This window comes from Balaenoptera borealis (assembly GCF_965194805.1).
Source record: "Balaenoptera borealis genome assembly, chromosome: 5".
Taxonomy (NCBI): Eukaryota; Metazoa; Chordata; class Mammalia; order Artiodactyla; family Balaenopteridae; genus Balaenoptera; species Balaenoptera borealis.
In genome coordinates this window covers 6,160,189-6,184,302 of record NC_138862.1, presented here as the reverse complement: position 1 = coordinate 6,184,302, position 24,114 = coordinate 6,160,189, and the positions used below count along the sequence as shown (strand labels likewise).

Sequence of the window (24,114 nt, the reverse complement as noted above, 5' to 3'; positions counted from 1 at the left end):
AAGCGACAAGGTGAAGGGGTGGGTGAGGTGATTTGTAGAGATTTTGACAATGAACGTGGCCTTCCTTGAAAACCAGAATTATGAGATATGGATATGGTGGAATGAGACTCATTTGAAAGAACACATCAACCAGAATTTTTATATCTAACTTTGAATGTTTTCCCATAGCCTCAATAGAAAAAAAAAGAGCCAGAAGTTGTGTGAGACCAAGTTGGGTAAAGGAAGTAGCTGGCCATCTATTCACGCATTCATGCAGGGATAAAGAGTTTGGACGCTGGACCCAAATGCCTGGGTTCACATACCAGCTCTGTCAGGTACTTGTTCTGTGACCTTGGGCAAGTTACTTAATTTCTCTCTGCCTCAGTTTCCTCAATTGAAATCAGAGGTCATAATGGTATTTATTTCATTGGGGGTGTTTATGAGATTAAATGGTTCCATAGCTATAAAGTTTTACAACAGTGCCATTATGTAATATGTACCATAGAACTTATAGCTATTACTATTATTTGCCTTTTATGTGCCAAGCACTTAAAACCATGTTGTATAAAATTGCTTCGGATCAAGAATGAAATATGAAAATGAAGTAACAAAACTGGTTTTCTTTTATTGAATTAAAAAAAAAAAGCACCTTGGTTTTAAAAGCAATTGCACCCAAAATGTGCCCAAACTATTTTGGGCAACAGCAGAATTGTTGGAATAAAATGACTAACGTCAGGGCCACAGTATTTAATTTGATGTCTCAGTTTTGGTTCCTACGCCTTATATTTAACTTCTGACTCTCTGTAATTATTTGAAGCCATTCCTGGACGTTACTATTTAAGTTTTCAGCTTTGTCTATGCTGTTTCTTACCATTTCTAATTTACTGATTAGTTTTGTAGAGGCATTTTGCACTCAGGATGTTTCCTGAACTCTGCAAGTTTCCTTTCTAATCTCATTTCTTAACCTTGTGCTCTCATGTTTTCTTTCTTGTTTTGCTGATTTTATGTTCTTAATTTCTTGTAGCAGATCATTTATTGCAAGAACTTTTTTTTTGGTGGCTTAGGGTGTGGTCAACATTTTTAAACCCTGAAGTGCATGGTATGACACAGACAGCTTTAAAAATCAGAGTTTAGATGTACGAATCACTCCAGTTTCTAATGAAATATTCCAAATCAGACGCAAGGCAAAAAATGTTCCATCTAGAGATGGAACCAGGGATGGAGAAATAGCCATCCAGAGATACTTCTCTTGTATTCGCTGAGTATCACCAGGACCTGTGTGAGAACTTTTCACCCACTTCTGGGAGAATATTTCCTTCCAGACTGGCTTCTGCACTTTGCTTTCCCCCTTTTCCTCTGTTGTAGTTACGTATATTTGCCCTGCCATTTCTTTTTATGTCAAGTATATTTAACAAGGGCAGGTTCAGCTGTACCTTCAGATATAATTTGAATGACTTGTCCTTGATTGCTTCTGTTCTTGTGTGAAATGTGTTTTCTTCTCTGAGCTTCGGTTTGTGTCCTGGACATCATGTTTTATCTGCTTTTCTGTTACCTAAGGAGATGAATGAGGAAGAGGTGTAGCTGGAATTGTGGCTATTTATGATTTTACGATCAGTGGATTTAATCTCTATTTATTTTTCCTGTCATTTTATTCAAAGTTGCTTGGAAAGTTCTGGGGAATTCACAACATGACAACAGCATTCTTGTACGTTTGTGTCTCCTTTTGCACACACATGTGAGTTTCCTTTAGAGTACATTTCTAGAAAAGAGTAATCGGGTAAAAGGACATGTTATCCCCATCTTTCCTAGATACTGAAGAATGCTTTCCAAGGTGGTTGTACTAATTTATACACCCACCTACTGTATAACCTACTGTATAACTCAGTATGCAATTTCTGTTTCTCTGTAGCCTCATCAACGCAGAATTATTGGACTTTTATGAACATAGGGGTGCATGTATCTTTTTGAATTATAGTTTTATCTGGATATATGTCCAGGAGTGGGATTGCTGGATCATAGACTTTTAAATTTTTGTTAATATGATGGGTATGAAATAGTATCTCTGTTTTAATGTGCGTTTGCCTGATTCTAGTAAAGCAGCTTTTCATATATATGTATACATAATAATAAAAAAAGAAAAAAATATATATAAAATTATTCTTCTGTGAATGGTCTATGTCTTTTGCTCATTTTTCATGTGGGGGTATCTTTTTTATTGATCTAGAGAAGTTTTTCTTTTAGAAATTCCAGATCCTTCATTTCAGTAATACACATTGTAAGTATCTACTACTAGTCTATGGCTTATATTTTTACATTTTGTTGGCCAATATTTTTCCATTTTTAATTTGCCAAATTTTCATTTATAGTTTCTGCAGTTTTTTCTGTCTTAAAATTTCCCCCACTTTACGGTTTTAAAGATTACCTCATATATTTTCTTCTATTAGTCTTTAAGTCTTGCTTTTCATGTTTAGGTTTTTAATCCTCCTTGGATTTACTTTTGGTATGTTTTGAGCTAGGGATTCAGATTTAATTTTTCCATATGAATAGTCAGTAGTCCTAGTTCATTCATTGAATAGTAAGTCCTTTCCCTGGTGATTTGTGATGTCATTTCTGTGAGTATATATGTAGATTTCTGAGCTGTCTATTCTGTTTTATTGGTTGTCTTGATCTGCTCAAGCTGCCATAGCAAAAATGCCATAGACTGGGTGCCTTAAACAACAGAAATTTATTTTCTCACAGTTCTGGAGGCTGGAAGTGGGAGATCGGGTGTTAGCAGGGTTGGGTTCTTATGAGAACCCTCTTTCTGGCTTGCAGATGGCAACCTTGTGGCTGTGTCCTCACAAGAGAGTGAGATCTCTCTCTCCCTCTTCTTAAAAGGCCATCATATTGGATTAGAATCCCACCCTTATGACCTCATTTATCTAATTACCTTCTAAAAGCCCTGTCTCCAAATACGGTCACATTGGGGTTAGAGCTTTCTTTTGTGGGGGAACAATTGGGTCCATAACTTTGCTCTATTTGTCTATACCTCACAAATACTTCATTGACTTAAAATATCCTTACACTAAGCCATGATATATCGAGCAAGTTTTCTTTATAACATATTTAGCTATTTTTAGCCTTTTATTCTACATGTGAATTTTAGGTTCATTTGTCGAGTTGAGTTCAAAAGTTTGTGGGTCTATTTCTGGGATTTCTGTTCTGTTTTGTCATGGTTTTATGGTTTTGCTTGTTTCTGCCCAAATACCACAGTGCTTTAATTGCTCTCTTTATAATATGTCTTGCTATGATAGGGTAAGTTTCCCCACCTTGTTCTTTTAAGCCACTTTTCTAGATCTTATAGCTATGGGGGGAAATGGTATCATATTTATGATATTGCATCTTTCTATCTATGAACATAGTATGTCTATACATAGTTTGTGTCCGTTTGTTATATTTGTTATTTATTATATTGCTATCTGTTGCATTGTTCATTGAATGTTCCTTAATAACATTTTAAAATATAGCAGGCTTGCACATCTGTAGTTAGATTAATTCTTGATACCTTTCTTATAGTATTTGATGCCCTTGGAACGAGATTTTTGTTAAGTTTTGTGCTGCTTTAAAAAATATCCATTTTGAAACAATTCTAGACTTACAGAAATGTTGCAAAGATTGTACAGAGAATCCCTGTAAATCTTTCACTCAGCTTCTCCTTTACATGGTTATGTAAGATGTTAACACTAATAGTTCAGCTATTGAGATCAGAAAATTAACATTGACACAGTATTCTTAATTAATCTTCAGACCTTATTTGAATTGTGCCATTTTTCTTGCTAATGTCATTTTTCTGGTCCAGGATCCCAGCAAAACCCCATTTTGCATTTGGTTGTTATGTCTCCTGATCACCTTCAATCTGTAGTAGTTCCTCAGTCTTTCTTTGTCTTTCACAAACTTGATATTTTGGAAGAGTCCAGGGCAGTTATCTTGTAGAATGTTCCTCAGTTTGGATTTTCCTGACATTTTCTTAGGATTAGATTGAAGTTATGCATTTTTAACAATAGTAACACTGAAGTTTGGTAAATTGGATACATTTTCTTATTGGTTATAATAGTTTATATGTAGATTCTCTTGAATGTTTTATATAGAAAATTGTATTAGATATTTTGGTTATTTGTGTCTTCCTAGGATGTGGGAGGGTTTTACTTCTCTAAACTTTTGAAGTTAGGCACAGTCATATGATTTTTTTTTTGTCAGTGAAATGGGAGCTGAAGTGGTGAATGCTAAGAGATTTAATTGCAGGTGCTTGATTTTCCAGGTCTCTATTCTCTGCTTGTGTAAGCACGTATTGATATGAACATGTCATAAGAAAAATAGCATAAAATGATAAATCAACATATGAAGGATAGCTTCCTTCAAAAGTAGCCTGGATCAGCAATGGACTTTGCTTATGTGAAAATAAACTTTTACAGTGTTTAGATCTGAGATTTTGGGGTTGTTTGTTAATGTGACATAATCTAGACTATTTGGTTTGATACAATATTTTCTGTAAATAATAATATCATAGTTTCTTTTCTTCCAATTCTTGTTTCTCATTTCTTTTTCTGGTCTTATTGCATTGGCTGGGGACTTGAGTACAATATTTGATAAAAGCAGTGATAATAGACATTCTTGTCTTGATCTTGACCTTGAAGGGAATTCTCTTAAGTTTCACTATTAAGTATGATGTTTATGATTGGGGTTTGATGAATACCTTCTCAATTATGAATTAGTGCTGAATTTTATTGATTCCATTTTTTTTGGTTGCATCCCTAGAGATAATCATGTATTTTTTTCCTTCATTTAATTTACTGATATAGTATATTAATAGAAACCTGATATATTATTTAGGAACTTTACCATTTATGTCTGAAGGAGATATTGTTCATAATTTTCTTTTCTTTTACTTTTGCTGTCTGAAGTTGAAAAATTTTTTTCTGTTTCTCTAAAACAGCTTGTATAAGAGAAAGATTTTTATCAGTATTCTGTTCCTTTAAATTTTGTACGTTTAAATCTCAATCTTTTTGAATTGTTGTCTTTTAGGGTGGGGTAAGGTACAATATCTTTAATTATTGTTTGTTTATTCAGGTTCTATTTCTTCTTCAGTGAACCTTGTTATTTGTGATTTTTTTACAAAATGATTTCATGTAAGTTGAAATTTATTGCATAAAGTTGTTCATAATATTCCATTATGATTTAAAAATGTTTATTTCTTTATGGTTATGGACCTTTTTAATTTTTAATATGATGCATTTGTGCCTCTTTTCTCTTTTCTGGTTAAATCTTGCTAGAACTTTATTTTATTGGTGTTTCTAATAAACAGTTTTTGAATATGTGGGTATCTCCTCTGTTTTATTCTCTATTTCATTCATTGCTACTCATCTCATTTCCCCATCTTTTTTGCCTTTTTAATGTTTATTGTCTTTTCACTAGCTTCTTGAATTATATGTGTAGCTTATTTTAAATCCTTTTTCTATCTGTAAATTTATTCTTAAGTGATTTTTAGTTGCATTCCAGAGGTTTCAATATGTTGTTCTTTCATTGTTATTTGGTTTAAAATATCTGTTGTGAATTCCTCTTTAAGCCATAAATTATTATTATTATTTTTTTGATTTATTTGATCATTCATTTATTTAATTTATTTTTGGCCATGTCAGGTCTTAGTTGCGGCACACGGGCTCTTTGTTGCAGTGTGCAGTCTTCTCTCAAATTGTGGTGTATGGGTTTTCTCTCTCTACTTGTGGTGCACAGGCTCCAGGGCACGTGGGCTCTGTAGTTTGTGGCACGCAGGCTCTCTAGTTGAGGTGTGCAAGCTCAGTAGTTGTGGCATGTGGGCTTAGTTGTCCCGTGGCGTGTGGGATCTTAGTTCCCTGACCAGGGATCAAACCCACATCCCCTACATTAGAAGGCGGATTCTTTACCACTGGACCACTAGGGAAGTCCCAGCCATAAATTATTTCATATATACATTTAAAAGTTTCAAAACATACATTTTTCTCCATTATGTTTTTATGTTGATTTTTAGATTCTAAAAATGGTACACGTGCAATTAAAAAGAGTGTTTATTCTTTATTTCTCTACATATATATTAAATGAAGTTCATTAATTTTCTTTATTAAATCACTATTATTACTGTTTTTTGGTTTGCTTGTCTTATACTTTCTGAGAGGAGTGTGTACACATACAATTTATCCTTGTAATACTTGGATATACTGTATCCAAGTACACAGTTTATACTTGTAATACTGTCTGTTTTTGTGTTGTATGTTTTAAGGCTGTGTTGTGAAAGGCTTCCAGGTATATCAAGGATCTGTATTATAAGATTAAATGGTGAACTGCTATGTTGAGTTGCTACTTTTGGCTTGAATTCTCTTCTGTCTCAAATAGCTGCACTAGGGATCTCCCCCAGCCCACCTCACTACCTAGTACTGCAGGTATCCGTCCCGCCTATTTTTGTACCTTTACTTTGGGTGTGTTATTTGAACCCGCATATAGATGGACTTTTTCTCCCAATTTGATAAATTCTGTTTATAAATGAGTTTAATCCACTTATAATAAGTATGATTTCTGAGGTACTTGGATTGAATTCTATTTTCTCATGAGTGTTCTCTTTACCAAAGTGTTTTCTTTTTTTTTATAGATTTAAAAAAAATCTTATTTTATTTTTGGCTGCATTGGGTCTTCGGTGCTGCGCACAGGCTTTCTCTAGTTGTGGCAATTAAGCGCTACTCTTTGTTGAGGTGCACAGGCTTCTCATTGAGGTGGCTTCTCTTGTTGTGGAGCATGGGCTCTAGGCATGTGGGCTTTAGTAGTTGCAGTGCGTGGGCTCAGTAGTTGCAGCACACGGGCTCTAGGGTGCGCGGGCTTCAGTAGTTGTGGCATGCGGGCTCAGTAGCTGTGGCTTGCGAGCTCTAGAGCACAGGCTCAGTAGTTGTGGTGCACAGGCCTAGCTGCTCTGCAGCATGTGGGATCTTCCCAGACCAGGGATCCAACCTGTGTCCCCTGCATTGGCAGGTGGACTCCCAGCCACTGCACCACCAGGGAAGTCCCCATTTTTTCTTTAGTTCTCTTTTCTTCATTTTTTGTCTCCTGTTGAATTGATAAAGTTTTCTATGTTTCTATATTAGCCCTTTGCTGGTTTGCAAACTACAGACTGTATTTGCATTATTTTAGTGATTATCCTTAATTTTGAGTCATGCATTTTAACCATATACAATTTAAAGTTTTTCAGTATTTCTATCATTTTCCCTACCATGACAAGGACCTTAACACACTTTAATTATCAAACAACCTCTCTCCCTTATTTTGTAACTGTTTCTAGAGTTTGGTTTTAACTTTTTAAACATGAAAAATTAGTTCTTTATATGGACATAAATGAATTAAAATTAATTAATTTATTCACATAAATTAATTTATTAATCACATATTTGGTCAATTTCTCTGCCATTGTTGTGTCCCATATCCCTCGATGTAGGTCTGGGTTTGTACATCTTGCTGAAGTGCATCCATTAATAATTGTTTTAGTGATGGTATCTTGGTGGTAAACTTTCATCCTATTTGTGTGCTTGAAAATGTCTTAATTATGGCTTTACATTTGCATGTTAGTTTAACTGGGTGTAACATTTTAGATTGGCAATGATTTCCTTCCAGCATTTTGAAGATAACACTCAATTATCTTCCATCATGAGAAATTTCTGTCAGTCTAGTTGTGTGGATTTTGTGGACAATTTGCCTTTCTCTCTGATAGCTTTTGAGACTTTCTCCTTATCCTCCATGTTCCACAGTGCCCCCATGATGTGTTGAGGTGTGGATTTATCTTTATTTATCATGCTGGGTACTTAGGGTGCCGTTTTGATTTGAGAACTCATATCTTCATTCTGGAAAAGTTTCAGCTGGTATTTCTTCTGATATTTCTTCTCTGCTCTTCCCTCAATTCTTTTCTTCAGGAACTCTTGTCAGATTAAGCTGATCCTTTTAACCTGTTTGCAACATCTCCTTTGTCTTTCTGATAAGTTCTGGTTGTTGTTGGAGAGTTATCTCTGAGGGAAGATAATGAATCTCCTTTCAGTAAGGGTCTACCTTTCTCTATGGAAACTGGGAAGGCAAGCCTGGAGGTTTAACCCTCATTTTACTCTAGAGCAGGGGTCCCCATCCCCCAGGACCTAATGCCTGATGATCTGAGGTGGAGCTGATGTAATAATAATAGAAATAAAGTGCACAATAAATGTAATGTGCTTGAATCATCCCAAAACCATCCCCCCCACCCTCGGTCCTTGGAAAAATTGTCTTCCATGAAAATGGTCCCTGGTGCCAAAAAGGTTGGGGACCGCTGCTCTAGAGGATCACTTCCCTCAGGTTTCCGACTTACCACCTCTGTTCACTTTTCTCCAGCTTGGGAAGTGCAACAAGTAAGACTTTTATGAATTTCAGTTCCTCACCTTTTCCTACCTTCACCTGCCCATTCACCTGTACATGTAAAATTCTGGTGTTTCCAGTGTTTTTCCTGGACCAGCACTTTCAAGGAGTATGCCAAGAGTTGTGTCCCTTCATTTGAGTGTTGCTTGTATAATTTTGGCCCATTTGAACTTATTGTTTCATTTCAGTGTGGACAAAGTAGAGAAAGAAATGTCTCGGTACCCTATTACACGTTTAAGCAATCATATCAATAATTGCTAATATTATTCAACCCATCAGCAGTGGGTCATTGTGCTGAAAGCTCAGCCTCTCTGTACACCAGTGCCGAATCGAATCTTGGAGACAGAGTTTTGGGTGAAGTAGAAAAAAATAGCTTTCTTGCTTTGCGAGGCAAAGGGGGACACAGTGGGCTCCTGCCCTCGAAAACTATGTGTCCCAACCCAGGGGAGTTTGGTGAGGAGTTTTATGGCAATGGTTCAAGGGTGGGGTTGCTGACAAGATGAGGGTGTGTGCAAGGCCTCAGGTGGTCAGTCTTCTAATCTTGATGAGCTTCTCTGGTCCCTTTAATGTTGCTGCAGGTGGTTTCTTGGCTGTTCCTCCCTTGATTAGCAACTGTTCGAATCTGCCCTTTGGAACTCAGGGAAGGCCATGGAGGCTGGAGTCTTGCCTACAGGAAACACGGGACAAAAAAGGCCTCCGTGCCCGGGAACCCCACAGGGCCCCACTAGGTTTCAGTCAGAGTGGGTGTTCAATATCCCTATTTTGTATGAGGTCTGGCACCATGCCCAGGTGATTGGAATCGTTAGAAAGAAACAGGTACCCACTCTAATTGGACATGAATTAAGGAACTGAGAAATTTGAATGAGGCAAATAAATGGTAGAGAGATAGCCTTATTAAGGTGTAGGTGTAGATGGAAGAATGGCGTAAACATTCCATAGATAAAACCTGTCATGAATGCTCCACAGTTAACTCTCAAAGTTTTCTGGAGAACCCATAAGTAACTGAAACTGGATTTTTTGGATACCCTTATTTGGCTTTCTCAAGGACAAAATGCCGAATTTCCCTCCTTGCTAGTTATTAACTAATCAGTTTACCCCTCAAAAAAGTGCAAGTAAGATTCATTATCCCAAAATTGAAGTTTTTCTCCCTATACACATTCTCTTGTATATCTTGTTTTTGCTTCTGCTCTGAGAGTCAGTTTACCAGTTGCTTCCCATGCGAGAACATCATTTATAAGAAAGATAACTAAACTGCATGCAAAATATGCAATTTCCCCTGCGTTACGCTTTGACGGATCTACACGTCCCATTTTAGACTTAGGGCATAGCACTTACGTCCAGTATCGCATGCCCACTTTTCCTGGTTCTTGTTGTGCTGACTTCTAACATGCTTCTCACACTTGTCTAATTGAAACTCCTTCTTGGATCACCTGTAGTTTGTACTTGTTTTTCCATCAGGTAAAACGGAGGAGCTTTTTCAGGCTAATGAAAACCTATGATGCCAACCACCACGTGGGAGATTTGAATGGTTAGAGAAGAAGACTTCGGAGGTTAGAAGGGCATTTTGCACGTGGTTGGTTATTCAGATTCATGGGGCTGATGGCTTTTGCTGTCTTGCTGCCCCACCCCACCTGGGCTGTTACCCCACGCAGTCAGTCTGTTCTTTGTTTGTTCGATGTCTTCATTAGTCTGTGGGATATGTTTCACACACTGTTCGAAGATCAGAGAAATTTGGGCAACCCTGCCTGTGAATCTTCTCTTGAGGTTCACTCTGCACATGGTCTTTGTAAAGTTTCCCAAAAGTCCTGCATTAAAGAAGCCTGTTTAATTTTGTTTAATCCAGTGGTTCCCCAACTTGCAGTTCCACCTCTCTTCCACCCTCACCCCTCTGCACCCAACACACACACAGTCCGCTTGACGTATGTGTGGGCACATACGTGGGCACAGTGTGGGCCAAACCTCCCCCACACTGATGGAAAGGACTCCATGTTCCCACTCACTCTCATCTTGGCTTCCATTCAACCCTTGATTCTTTCCTTTTTCTTTTTTTATTTAATAGTTTTATTGGAGTATAATATCCACATCATATATTTTTTTGCATAGAGTTTACAATTCATTGACCCTCAAATTCTTTTTTATAAATCTGTGTAAAATATACATAAATTAAATTGACCACGTTAGCCACAATTCCACGATATTTAGTACATCCACAGTGGTTTGCAACCATCCCTACTATCTAGTTGCAGAACATTTTCATCATCCCAAAGGGAAACCCTGTACCCATTATCAGTCATTTCTCCCCAGAGCCCCCAGCCCTTAACAACTACCATTCTACCTTCTGCCTCTATGGGTCTGACCATTCTAGGGACCTCTTGTAAGTATTTGTCCTCGTGTGACTGGCTTGTTTCACTTAGCATCATGTCTTCGAGGTTCATCCATGTTGTAGTGTGTGAGAATTTCTTTTCTTTTCAAGGCTGAATACTATTCCATTGTATGAATATGACACATTTTGTTTATCCATTCATCCATCAATGGGCTATTGTTTCCACATTTTGGCTCTTGTGATTGTTTCCACATTTTGGCTACTGTGAATAATGCTGCTGTGAACGTGGGTGTACAAATATTTGTTCAAGCCCCTGCTTTCATTTCTTGTGGGTTTATACTCAGAAGGAGAATTATTGGATCATATGGTATGTCTAGGGTTTCTTATTTTAGGAACTGCCATACTGTTTTTTACAGTGCCGTGCCATTTTATAGTTCCACCAGCAGTGCACAGGTTGGGTTCCAATGTCTTCACATACTTGCCAGCACTGGTTAATTTTTAAAAAGTTGTGTTTTTGTAATAGCCATCCCAGTGGGTGTGAACTAGTATCTCATTGTGTTTTTTGCATGTGGGATCTTAGTTGCCTGACCAGGGATCGAACCCATGCCCTCTGCAGTGGAAGCGTGGCGTCTTAACCACTGGACCACCAGGGAAGTCCCCTCATTGTGGTTTTGATTTTCATTTCTCTAATGATTAGTGATGTTGAGCATCTTTTCATGAGTTTATTTGCCATCTGAATATCTTCTGTGGAGAAATGTCTATTCAAGTTTTTTGCCCACTTTTAAATATGGGTGTTTGTTTTTTGTTACTGATGAACCCTTACTTGTTAACACATAAGATACTCTTACTGTCATGAACTTATGGGAAAGATATTGACTGGCATTTATTTCTTTTCTGCTTTTCTCTCTCCATCATAGTTCCCCATTGGTTATTATTTATTGCTGTCCTAGTTTGTCCTGTTCTCAGACTTGACCCAACAGATCCATTCCTTCCCTCCCCTTCCCACATCCCATGTTGTGGACTCTTGTCTCTTTAGCTGTTGGTTCCTTGGACAGAGAGTTTTATTTAAGCCAACTGCCCCCATTGCCTTCTTTTTCTTCCTAAGGATTGTCATCTGCTCTCTGATTTTAGCCACAGTTCCTCCACTGAAGCTGCATTTTGGAAGCCCAGGAGCTTCTGGCTCCACAATTTTTTGTAGGATTGACATTGATGATGACCTCTTCCTCCTTGAGGCTCCTTTGGTCCCTGGGACACTTCTCTGTGAGGGGAGGGGACTGAGCAGTGGGGTTTAGGACTGTGGACCTTTGCCTGGCTGTAGATGCTAGCTTTGACTGTGAACTCACTCTAGTGACTTCATTCTGTGGGATTCTCCTCAGTGAAGGAGAACATTAGCACCCACCTTGGAGATGTGTGGTGAGTACTGAATGAGTCATCACATAAAACCTGCTTAGACACAGTAGTTGGCACATAGGAAGTGTTAGTTTTTAGACACTATTGGAATGTTACATTTGGCCCTCTATATCCGTGGGTTCTGCATCCTCAAATTTAACCAACCATGGATAGAAAATATTCAAGAAAAGAAATTATAGAAACCTCGCACCTGCAACTGTTTACATAGCATTTACACTGTATTTACAAGTATTGACATAGCACTTAAATTGTATTAGGTATTACAAGTAATCTAGGGACTTCCCTGGTGGTGCAGTGGTTAAGAATCTGCCTGCCAATGCAGGGGACATGGGTTTGATCCCTGGTCCGGGAAGATCCCACATGCCACGGAACAACTAAGCCCGTGCACCACAACTACTGAGCCTGTGCTCTGGAGCCCTCAAGCCACAACTACTGAGCCCGCATGTCACAATTACTGAAGCCCACATGCCTAGAGCTCATGCTCTGCAACATGAGAAGCCACCGCAATGAGAAGACCACGCGCTGCAAGGAAGAGTAGCCCCCACTCTCCACAGCTAGAGAAAGCCTGCACACAGCAACGAAGACCCAATGCAGCCAAAAATAAATAAATAAAATAAATAAATTTTAAAAAAGTAATCAAGAGATGATTTAAAGTATACAGGAGGATGTGCGTAGGTTATGTGCAAATACTACGTCATTTTATAAGAGACTTGAGCATCCTTGGATTTTGGTATCCGCAGGGGTCCTGGAGCCAATCCCTGTGGATACCGAGGGATGTCTGTAATCTGGTTTTTCTCTTATGTGTCCAGTTGGTCGTTTTTCACCTCCATTTGTTCCCCTCCTGACTCTTGTTTCCTAAATTCTGTTCTTTGCTCCTCATTGTTCTCTTCCTAGACATTGTCTTGCTGTTGTCATTTCATTGTCCACCTTTATGCAGGCAGATTCTCATTAGGTTATCTCTCTACCTTTTAGTAGGAGGCTTCTTGTAGCATGAAACTGTGCTGTATGGGCATATTTTGGGGAGGACATTTTGACCCTTGTCAGATCACTCCATGTCAGCTGCCCCCTCACAGCTCATACACAGCCATGTCAGTTCTACCACAAACCTGGAAGATTTTGACCTTTCACCTATTTCTATGAATTGCGTTATTTTGAAGATGAAATCACAAGTGTCACCCTGCACAGTGGACCTAATAGGACCACATTAAGTGATTAATCTGCAGATGTAAGAAGGGATGGTGGGGCTTTATGAATCAAACAAACTAACATCATGGAAGCCTTAGGAATGATTTAGAATGTAGCCTGGTGCTTACTAGTTACTGGATAATGTGAGGTACTTAATTGACTTTCACAAAACCTAGAAGGTAGTTAGTATTATCTTACCATTTTAGACGTTTTCCATTTCTCACTTATAGAGACAATAGTCTTTTTTTTTTTTTTTGAGATTCCAGAAATATATTTAACCCTCTGTGGCCAATTGATTTTCTTTTTTTTTTTTTTAGTGTTTTCCAGCATTTTTTTTTTTTTACATCTTTATTGGAGTATAATTGCTTTACAATGGTGTGTTAGTTTCTGCTTTATAACAAAGTGAATCAGTTAGTCTTAAGAAGGTAAATATGCCCAGAGTCTCATAACTAGCAAGTGACTGACTTAAGATTTAACCCAGTTCCTTGGATTCCAAACACAGAACTCTTAACATCTTGACTGTCTTCAGTATGTATCATTTCCCATTTTCCATTTCTCATTTTATTTTTTCCTGCCCCCTCTTCCTGTATTTATTGGATATGCTACAGCTTAGTCCATTTCAAAGAGAGGATGTGTGTGTATTTATCAATAATATCTTGTTTTAATGTTTGAATTAACTCAATCCTGCTTTTAGTTTTTATTATTCCAACTCTTTTCTATAATTTTCATTTGTTTTCTAAATTCTTTGAGAGCTTAGTCCTTTTCTTTCCTTCTTTTCTTTAATAATGGAAATACTTAAGGCTATGCATTTGCCTCTGAAAGCAACTTTGAACACATTCTAAGGAATCTTATCTAGTGTTCTCCTTTGTTTTGTTTTATAATTAAACTGTTATTACACCTTTAATATCTCCTTTTCACCTCAGAGTTAATTTTCTCTATTTCTAAGTGGTTAGGATTTGATGATCTTGTTAAACTTAATGTTAATTCCTGGTTTTATTGGTTTATTGCTGGGATGATGGCCTGTTGTTTTCCTCTTAGGTCTGTATACAGTTATACTGCTATTCAGAAGTACATGTAGTTATCATAATGGGAATGCTGGCTTGAAATGAAAATTACCAGGATTTGAAAACAGTGCTTATAACTCACTTATTTTAGTCTAAATTTGAGCTCTTGTTTCTCCAACTGATATGCTTTGTTTCTTTTATTATTAAAATAAACTATATATTCTCAATAAAACCCTTAGGGCACATTTCTAACTTCGTTTTTTATAGGAAAATGGTCCCACCCAGCCTGTTCTGTAACAACCAGCACTCAGTGAAAAGACGAAGAGCTGTTGTTAAGTGGAACAGTAGGAGTAGCTAACAAATCCATCAATGTTTAACAATTTAAATGAGCTTTTCAAAAGTGTCATATTTTCACTGTGAATCGTTTCACATTAAAATCTCTGGTTTTCTTGCCAACATTATCTTTAATGCAAGCTGTGTGCTTCCAGCCAGATTTGGAGCGAAGTGAATGTGAGTGAGCTGGAAGCAGAATCCATAAGAAACCCGTGTCTGAGGGAAATTTCCTGAGCATGTGGGTCTTGGTTCTGTTAATTCCCTCTGGCAATTTTAGCCACATTCCCCCATGTCCCAGGGCAGTGACTCATTCAGGACTACTTGGGAATTGGTGACTTAGGTCAGTGAAATGTCTTTCTCACATATTTCTGCTCCTTCCACTGATTCATGGTGTCTGTGCTGGGTTTTCGAGTGAGAAACAGTGAAATACACAAGGAGGTGACTGGCATTTGACCAGGAGATGATGTTTGCATGTCAGTATTTTCTTTTTCCATTTCAAGAAAGGTGGTTTCCACAGATTCACTGAAAAGCTATGATGACCTAGAGGTGGCCAGAGGAGAGAGGGTAGTTCCGGAGAGGTAAGATGAGGCAGAGAAAACTAAGGAAGGATGGGACACAGCTGAATGGCAATAGCCCCCAGCTCTTTTTGACTCTTGAATGTTGTAACCATCTGTCTAGTCTTTGGTAACAGTTCCTGCCTTTAGAGTTTTCTTTAAACAGAAATAAAAATCAAGTGGGGAAAAATTACGGAAAATTATGGAAAAAACATTTTTCCTTTCAGAATATTCATAGAGAGAGGAGGAAGCATGTCCTGACAGATCTAAATGCAATGTGGCCTGTGGGAGGAATTCCACCTAGTACCGTATTGTGTTTGCTGCCTAGCACAGCTCGCACAAGACGCGTTGCAGATATTCCGGCAATAACTGCTTTGAGTAATTTTATTCATTTATTCACTTAGTAAATGTATAAGTGTTCTAGGGCTGACATAACAAGGCACCACAGAGCAAGTGGCTTAAACAAGAGAAATTTACTGTCTCACAGCTTTGGAGACTGGAAGTCCGAGATCAAGGTGTCAGCAGGGCTGGTTCTGAGTCCTGTGAAGGAGAATCTGCTCCAGGCTTTTCCTCAGCTTCTGGTGGTTTGATGACGATTTTTGATGTTCCTCGGCTCTTAGAAGCATCACCCTGATCTCTCTCTTCATCTTCACATGGTGCTCTGTGTGTGTGTGTGCATCTGTGTCCAAATCTCTCTGTTTTCTAAGGACCCCAGTCATATTGGATGAGGGACCATCCTATTCTGGTATGACCTCATCTTAACTAATTACATCTGCAATGTCCTATTTACAAATAAGGTCACATTCTGAGGTCCTGAGGGTTAGGACTTCAGTATATGGACTTGGGGGGAACAGAATTCAACCCGTAACAGTAAATATTTATTTACGCAGCCAGTGAATGTTTACTGAGCATCTGCTATGTGAAAAGTACGTTATGAGGTATTGAGGTTTAAATAAATACCAGTAAAATATTTCCTGTCACAAGCCACTTACAGTATAGTATAAACAAATAATGTAGCAACAAATAACTCTAATCCAGTGGTGCTATGGTAAAGGTATGTACAAGGAATTGTGGTGGAGATGACAGGAGAACTTCACTCAAGGGGCAAAGTTTGAGCCGGATCTGAAGGGATTAAAAGGAGATCACTTGGTAGACCATGGGCTTTCTGGCCAGAGAGAGCAGAATGAAGGTCTGAAACAAAGCAGTGCACTCATGGGACTTTAAGCCATCTAGTGGCAGGAGCGTGGGCTGCACTGTGGAGGTGATGGGTTGCCACTGGAAAGGTTTTTTTTTTAATTGCAGTACAGTTTATTTACAGTATTCTGTTAGTTTCAGGTGTACAGCAGACGTGATTCGCTTATATATATGTATATATATATTCACTTATATATTATATATGTATATATATTCTTTTTCAGATTCTTTTCCATTATAGGTTATTACAAGATATTGACTATAGTTCCCTGTGCTCTACAGTAAATCCTTGTTGTCTGTCTATTTTATATATAGCAGTGTGTATCTGTTAATCCCAACCTCCTAATTTATCCCTCTCCCACCTCCTTCTCTGCTTTGGTAACCAAAAGTTTGTTTTCTATGCTTGTGAGTCTGTTTCTGTTTTGTAAATAAGTTCATCTGTGTTATTTTTTTTAGATTCTACATATAAGTGATATCCTATGATATTTGTCTTTCTCTGTCTGACTGACTTCACTTAGTATGATCATCTCTAGGTCCATCCATGTTGCTGCAAATGGCATTATTTCATTCTTTTTTCTAAAAAAAATAATTAATTAATTAATTTTTGGCTGTGTTGGGTCTTCGTTTCTGTGCAAGGGCTTTCTCTAATTGCGGCAAGCGGGGGCCACTCTTCATCGCGGTGCACGGGCCTCTCACTATCGCGGCCTCTCTTGTTGTGGAGCACAGGCTCCAGACGCGCAGGCTCAGTAGTTGTGGCACACGGGCCTAGTTGCTCCGCGGCATGTGGGATCTTCCCAGACCAGGGCTCGAACCCGTGTCCCCTGCATTGGCAGGCAGACTCTCAACCACTGCGCCACCAGGGAAGCCCCTATTTCATTCTTTTTTAAAGGTTGAGTAATAGTCCATGGCCACTGGAAAGTTTTAAGCACTGGAATGACACTACTGGACTTCTGGTTTTGAAAAGTTCTGATTGACAGCATAGAGGCTGGAATGGAGGTAGTTAAGTCCAGAGTTTGTGAGATCAAACAGTCAAAATGGGCTTGAGTTTGGTGCTTGTGAGTGGATTCTCAGGCCCTTCAGCCTGAAAAGAGGAGTGGAATTTGAGATGTCTATGGGAGGTCCATTTGGCATTTGGATTTGGAGATAGGCAAAAAGTGCGGAAGGACAATACGGATTAGGGGATGATTTTGTGTATAACCGGGGGAGGGGGGGTGGATAAGGGAGACCATGTCAAGTAACAGGAGAGGGTCAGCAACACACCTGAATTTTAGGGGCAAGATGAGGAGCAGAGCCAACAACGGAGAGTCAGGGTGAAAAATCAGAGTGATCAGAGGAGAAGCAGATGAGCACAGCATAGAAGCCAAGGACTGTGGCTGTTGCGAGAAGAAACACCCAACATCACCAGCAGGTCATGGAAGACGAAGCCTGCGTAGAGCTCATGTGCCTTGTTGCTCAGTCTTGACGTTATATCTTTTACAGTCTCATCTGATATATATGAAAATATCAGCCGTTTGATATCCAAAAGGCAATTAGAATCTTTGCTGAAATCTTTCAAAGGACGCCAAAGGCGATTCCATTCATAATGCCCAATAACATTTTAAAATTCTCCCTGCTCCTTCCCTGTAATCTGCCACCTTCCAAGTTACCCGGTCCCCATCCTGTAAATTCCAAGTTACCCGGTCCCCGTCCTGTAAATTCTCCAACATCTCTCCAATCCAGCCCTTTCTTTCACCCCAGGACCTCTTATCTTCCATGTTGATTCTGTTCTGGTCTACTAGTGACTCTCCGCCTTTTCCAGTATTTCTCAATTCTTCGCTCATCCATGACCCTAATTCTGTGCAAGGAACAAGCTGGTAAAGGCAGCATTCTTGGCAGAAGTGGGGAGGAGGAATAGGATATCGGTATTCCTCCGTTAATTCTTTCCTGACCCAAAGCAGGCTATTGGTGACCTTTGATAGAGTGCTTTCAGGTAAGCAATGGGAGTAGAAGCAGATAGCAGTGTGTTGAAAGTCAATTAATTGGGGGATAAGGCTGTACAAAGTGGTGAGTACAGGCTATTTATTCCAGAAGCTTGATTTGGAAGGGAAAGAAAATAAAAGGCTGACCAGAAGATGTTAGGTTATTGAGATAAGGTCCTTTAAATATTTTTTTGGAGTGAATTTTTGTTTTGCAATCATACTTACAGCAGAGATTCATGTAGGCCGTGGCTGTCATCTTAAGAGAAAAAAACAATACCGTTTGTATTGCTCATTATTACTATTTTTTTTTAAGATTTTTTTTTTTTTTTGATGTGGACCATTTTTAAAGACTTTTAAGTCTTTTTTGTTACAATATTGCTTCTGTTTTATGTTTTGGTGTTTTGGCCATGAGGCATGTGGGATCTTAGCTCCCCAACCAGGGATCGAACCCACACCCCCTGCACTGGAAGGGGAAGTCTTAACCACTGGCCCATCAGGGAAGTCCCACATTGCTCATTATTAATATGTATTGTCATTGGAACTGATGAAGAAGAAATTCACAGTACCCCCAGGCCAGAAGCCTGGATCCCAGAACATGGACATTTACTACTAGAGAGGCTTAAACATTATGAGAACAGGGTGAGGTATGAATGTGGGTCCACCTTGAGGGGAAGGAATGAGCTGAGCGATGGGGCTTATTGATGCAGGGAAAACTGCCTTTTGTTTTATGCTCATAGACTTTACCCAGATTACTTATTCAATAAATATTTGTGCATCTCCTACCATTTCGTTCCCATTGCGCTAGGCCTTGGGGTTCCTAGGGCTCCTGGGGCTGTAGCAGGGCAGATATAATATCCCATCATTTCTTTGCTAATTTTTTTCTTAACCCAAAGATTCCCAGAGGGAAGTGCCTATTGAATTCTTCTATTAAAAGGCTGAGGATTTAGGTCCGGGAACAGGGGAGTGGATGTCATTATTTATCTAGAGGGGGAGGTGGATGTAGACAGGTGGCTCTGTCCATCACAGGAGGACCATGAGGGTTTGCCGTGACTAGCTGTCTTACACCTTGGCCCTTTGGTAATAAAGGAATCCTAAAAAGTATGTGTGACTCAGCAGCACCTGTTGCCACTGTGGTGAGGTGATCCCAAGTTCAGAAATGTGGGGAAAGGTCAAGTTTAAATTAGTGAATGGTTATGTGCGATGGCATTCACTTTCTTTGCTTCTGCACTCCATAACACCTAGAAATACAAGATGGTTAACAGAATATTGCCATGGAGGTGTCTTGACAAGGCCTGCACTAGGATCTGGGTAGGAATGTTTGTAACCGGCACAATATTTATACACATGTGGCAGTTGTGAATCTTGTTATTAGGGTGTCATGTGGAAATCTGCTTTCTTAAGAAGACTACAAAGATGCTTGCCCAATCCTTCCTCCTAGTTGCTAATTCTCCTCAAATGTCCATGTTTTACTCTTCATGGCTCGTCTTTGTAAATGAAAGTTTGGGTTGAACAGTCTTGGGAGTTTGAGGGAAGTCTCTTGACAACTGTGTAGGTCAGTGTTTGAATCAAAAAAGGGGTCTAAACCCTCCCCCATCAGTGAGTCTTTTGGCCGAGTGTCATGGCCTCAACATTTTGTCCAGACCCTGGGCACAGGGATCTGCTTCAGGCCAGGCCAAGTGATCTTGAACCCAACAGGCAGAAGTCACGAGGTTTTCTCTACTTCTGCTAGAAAAACAAAGCTCCTTTCCTAGTCATGTGTCCTCAGTAGAATCCACCCACTTTCTTAAAGACAATCAGCAAGTAATGACAGGCTGGAGGAAGCTATGTGATTACTATATAGGAAAAAATGACAGGCATAAGTAAGTATTCATCACCTTGAAGTAGAAATCACCCACTTGTTACAAGAGCATCCACTGTGAAATCAGATTTTTCTACCACACCTCCTGCAATGAAGTCAAGAGCCTGAAATAGCCCACAGTTCAAAGGACATTCCAGCAGAAGACAAATGATAATAATCGCAGTTACCATGGGCAGCTCAAGAGTGGACCTGCCTATGTGGATGAGACTGCTGAAGTTTGGCTTCAGCTTTTCACCTGTTTGCTTGTAGATTTCTGTGCTTGTCTGCTGTCAGGATTGAGAGGGAGCTGTGAGTGATGAAATCCGTGGTGAGAAGCCATCCCACAATGAGAAGAAGTTGTGGGTTGAGGGTGATCTGCGTGTCACGGAGGGTGCAGGTGCGAGTCAAGAGGCAGTTCCGCCAGAGGTTTATCTGCTCCTGAACGAGTCACTCTGCTGTGTGACAGGTCACACAGGTTTTTGCATTTCGTGTCTGAACAGCCATGGTTTATTACTGTGTGTGCATGATTTTCTGAACAAACACTATCTTTCTCTCTCTCTGTTTTTAAACATATAGTTGATTTACAATGTTGTGGTAATTTCTGCCATATAGCAAAGTGATTCAGTCATACATATGTATATTCTTTTTCATATTCTTTTCCATTATGGTTTATCACAAGATATTGAATATAGTTCCCTGTGCTCTACAGTAGGACCTTGTTGTTTATCCATTCTATGTATACCAGTTTGCACCTGCTAATCCCAAACTCCCAATCCTTCCCTCTCCCAGCCCCCTCCCCCTTGGCAACCACCAGTCTATTCTCTATGTCCCTGATGTTGTTTCTGTTTCATAGGTTCATTTGTGTCATATTTTAGATTCCACATATAAGTGATATCATATGGTATTTGTCTTTCTCTTTCTGACTTACTTCACTTAGTATGATAGTCTCTAGTTGCATCCATGTTGCTGCAAATGACTTTATTTCATTCTTTTTTATGGCTGAGTAATATTCCATTGTGTATATGTACCACATCTTCTTTATCCATTCATCTGTCATGGACATTTAGGATGTTTGGCTATTGTCTTGGCATTGTAAATAGTGATGCAATGAACATAAGGGTGCGTGTATCTTTTTGAATTGTAGTTTTGTCTGGATATATGCCCAGGAGTGGGATTGCTGGATCATATGGTAATTCTAGTTTTAGTTTTCTAAGGAACCTCTGTACTGTTTTCCACATTGACTGCACCAACTTACATTCCCACCAACAGTGTAGGAGGGTTCCCCTTTCTCCACACCCTCTCCAGCACTTGTTATTTGTAGACTTTTTAATGATGGTCATTCTGACCAGCATGAGGTGGTACCTCATTGCAGTTTTGATTCACATTTCTCCAATAATTAGCTATGTTGAGCATCTTTTATGTGCCTATTGGCCATCTGTATTTCTTCTTTGGAGAAATGTCTCTTTAGGTCTTCTGCCCATTTTTTGATTGGTTTGTTTTTTTGTTGTCGAGTTATATGAGCTGTTTGTATATTTGAAATCAAGCCCTTGTCGGTCGCTTCATTTGCAAATATTTTCTGGCATTCTGTAGGTTGTCTTTTTGTTTTCTTTATGGTTTCATTTGCTGTGCAAAAGCTTGTAAGTTTGATTAGGTCCCATTTGTTTATTTTCATTTTTATTTCTATTGCCTTGGGAGACTGACCTAAGAAAACATTGGCATTATTTATGTCAGAGAATATTTTGTCTATGTGCTCTTCTAGGAGTTTTATGGTGCCACGTCTTATGTTTAAGTCCTTAAGCCAATTTGAGTTTATTTTTGTGTATGGTGAGAGGGTGTGTTCTAACTTAATTGATTTACATGCGGCTGTTTAGTTTTCCCAACACTTGCTGAAGAGACTGTCTTTTTCCCATTGTATGTGGAAAGATTAATTGTGGAAGATTAATTGACCATAGGTGTGTGGGTTTATTTCTGGGCTGTCTGTTCTGTTCCATTGATCTACGTGTCTGTTTTTGTGCCAGTACCACGCTGATTTGATTACTGTAGCTTTGTAGTATTGTCTGAAGTCTGGGATGGTTATGCCTCCTGCTTTGTTCTTTTCTTCAGGGTTGCTTTGGCAATTCTGGGTCTTTTATGGTTCCATATGAATTTTAGGATTATTTGTTCTAGTTCTGTGAAAAAGGTCATGGTAATTTGATAGAGATTGCATTAAATCCGTAGATTGCTTTGGGTAGAATGGGCATTTTAACAGTATCAATTCTTCTAATCCAAGAGCATGGGATATCTTTCCATTTCTTTGAATCATCTTCAACTTCCTTTATTAATGTTTTATAGTTCTCAGAGTATAAGTCTTTCACCTCCTTGGTGAGGTTTATTCCTAAGTATTTTATTTTTGGGGTTGCGATTTTAAAAGGTATTTTTTTTACATTCCCTTTCTGATATTTCATTGTTGGTGTAAAGAAATGCAACGGATTTCTGTACGTTAAGCTTGTATCCTGCTACCTTGCTGAATTTGTTTATCAGTTCTAGCAGCTTTTGTGTGGCGTCTTCAGGGTTTTGAAAGAAGACTGTCTTCCATCCTCTTAATCATCCTATGTCTACCTCCTGGCACCAATAGGCAGATCTGTGCCCTGTGTGTGCCCTTCGTTCCCTGTCTTTCTTCTTGCACAGCTTTTTATTCCCCTTCCTGCTAAAGCAGCCTGACTTAGGTTTCTTTTTTTTTTTAAATATTTTTATTTTTGGCTGTGTTGGGTCCTCATTTCTGTGCGAGGGCTTTCTCTAGTTGCGGCAAGCGGGGGCCACTCTTCATCGCGGTGCGCGGGCCTCTCACTATCGCGGCCTCTCTTGTTGCGGAGCACAGGCTCCAGACGCGCAGGCTCAGTAATTGTGGCTCACGGGCCTAGTTGTTCCGCGGCATGTGGGATCTTCCCAGACCAGGGCTTGAACCCGTGTCCCCTGCATTGGCAGGCAGATTCTCAACCACTGCGCCACCAGGGAAGCCCTTCAAGCCCTTTTGCGTCCTGTGGTGATTTCTGTGAAGTCAGTGGGGGCTGCAGCTGGTCAGGAGCTCCATGGGGGACCCAGAAGAACAGCAGCTGGACCGAGTTGGCCTCCAGAGAGTGGGCTAGTTCTGGAAAGCTCCATCATTGTTCCATTTCTTTTATGAAGAATGTACTTGGGACAGATTTTTACTTACTGAAATTTCGAGGTCCTCTTTTGCTATCAAAATAACCAACCCTTTCTACATTTCACTCGGTGGGTTTCTTTTTTTGCTAACTCCTATGTCCTCTTATCCAGCATAACATTCTGAAAACATGGACACTGAGTTGAGAATTGATGGGTTGGTTTCCTCCCTGTGTTAGGTTCTTTAAGCATCAGCCATGGGCTCTGTTACGTGACTGTCACTGACTTACATGTCCGTTGTGTCTCCTTAAAAATTTCCTAACCCATTAGGCTAAAAAGATTCTCGGATATTTGCTTGCTGTTATTATTGTCAACAGGGGAACCATGTGTTGGGATTTGTCTTGACTGAACCCATTTTACAGATGAGAAAAGTGAGGCTGGGGATTAATGTCTTGCAGGTGGGTGGTGCATTGGCACTACAGCAAATGCTTCAGTACAGCAAAAGGTGAAGAGCTGCTGGTGAGTCATGAGTGATTTTAATGACACTATGCTTTTTGGTTTGTCCTTATAGGGTGTCCCGAGGAAGAGAGTCATTTTTTTGGCAAACAAACCAAGCCCAGAACCTGATCGTGCTGAACGTCATATGCTGACAGCTCTTGGAATCTACCCTTTGGCTTAGCTTTCAACCCAGAGGTTCATCTTCCCCAGGAAAAGAGTGAGTTATTTGCTTTCTTAATGTTATAACACTGACATGGATGATCCTGAATTTGTGGAGAATAAAAGA

General features: G+C 39.4%; 1 protein-coding gene across 2 annotated transcripts in view; it reads left to right on the top strand.

Moving 5' to 3' along the window:
- Nucleotides 1–24,114, top strand: part of LOC309629625 (beta-1,3-galactosyltransferase 5-like) — a 29,667-nt gene that overhangs the window by 3,682 nt on the left and 1,871 nt on the right. Inside the window, exon 2 of one of the 2 annotated variants that reach the window (XM_082393827.1) lies at nt 23,902–24,045. The gene's annotated coding sequence lies outside the window, so the exon portion shown is untranslated. Of the gene's footprint in view, nt 1–16,984; nt 24,046–24,114 lie in introns of those variants that run through there. The other variant, XM_082393826.1, reaches the window with a different exon arrangement.